Raw genomic sequence first — 1,399 nt, 5'->3', positions numbered from 1 at the left:
AGTAAGAGCATCTCCACCGCATGGGCAAATTGTTTCTATATTTGGACACTTGTCAGGCTCCCACATGGGCATTCGTTTTGCGCATTCCGTTTGCGAAAGTACCACAAATCGCCGTTGCGCAAATCGCGTCGCGGTCTCCACCGCGCACTGCGTCGCACCCGCCCCCGATCCGCGCCCAGACTTCCCGCGCCCCGACTTCTGGGCCGCCCCCCACCCCGACCAGCAGGACACAAAGCCGAGGTCCAGTTCGTCGACGCTGACCTCTTCCACCCAGACTTGTCCTCACCGCCCGAAGCGTACCCGGCCGCGTCGCCACCCACGCCTTTGCCAGATGGTCGAGTTCAGTTAGCCCCATCCACGCCCGCGGACTCCCATAATAAATGAGTGTTAACGCGTGCACAATGTCTGCGTGCGGGTGGATGCGGGCATGTGCAGTGCGAGCATAGACCGTCCACTGCGCATTTGGCATGCTCAGACGTTTTGGGCGGGTCAGGTGTACCCGTGGCTTCCCGCGTTCTTGCTGTTTCGGTGTCTAAAAGTAACAAAAAATCAGCCCGTTCAAGCAGAAGAGTGTTGCCAAAAAAAGGGATTTGTGACGTGACGCGCCACAAAATCAAAAAATATGTGTGCCGTCAAGACACAAATCCTATTTATCATACGATTTGTGAAACAGATTTGTGTGCAGATTTGCGCGGTGGAGACCAAACTCAAGCCTGAGGGCCAGTCCTAACAGGCGCTTTTCTTTTTTTTTTTTTTTCTTCAACCAGTTGCGGTCACGCTATTAGCCGGGTCATTTCATTAAATTAATCGCATGCCACAACGAATGCTACACAGAACCACTGTAATGCTTGGTAGTTCTGCAAACTGGTCGAAATCCATTGGCTAAAGGAAGTACCAGTCCACACTCAGTCCATATGCACACTACTAAAATTCCATGGACTCGATGCGGTGCAGTGGCACTTGCAGTACAATGAAAGGGTGGAATTAAATCCAAATACGAGCACATGCAGATCAAAACATTGGTTCTCTCAACATTACACTCTGTTTAGGAAACGGAGCACCACCGGACGGCAGAAGGGTACCCAGAGTTCAGCTTTTTGAAATCAAATGCCTCCTTGGCATCGATCATGAAGTGGAGAGAAGCCGGGGAGGCTGCTCTCTAGTTCATGATCGATGATGAAGTGGCTTCGCCGAAATCCCTTTCCTGTGAACCACCCCGCCCTCACTCTTACCGAATCCAGCACTTCCGGATCTCGGCCCGGGGACGCATCGGTACCTAAATTCTCAACGAGAACCACACGGGCTGTGAGCTCTTCAAGCGCAGCGTGGAACTCGGATTTTAGCAACTCCTGTTGCTCTGAAAAATACCCATAAGTTTGTCGAGCTTGTTCTTCCTCTC

This window comes from Chondrus crispus, genomic scaffold (assembly GCF_000350225.1).
Source record: "Chondrus crispus Stackhouse genomic scaffold, scaffold_85, whole genome shotgun sequence".
Taxonomy (NCBI): Eukaryota; Rhodophyta; class Florideophyceae; order Gigartinales; family Gigartinaceae; genus Chondrus; species Chondrus crispus.
Note: the sequence above shows the minus strand (reverse complement) of the source record.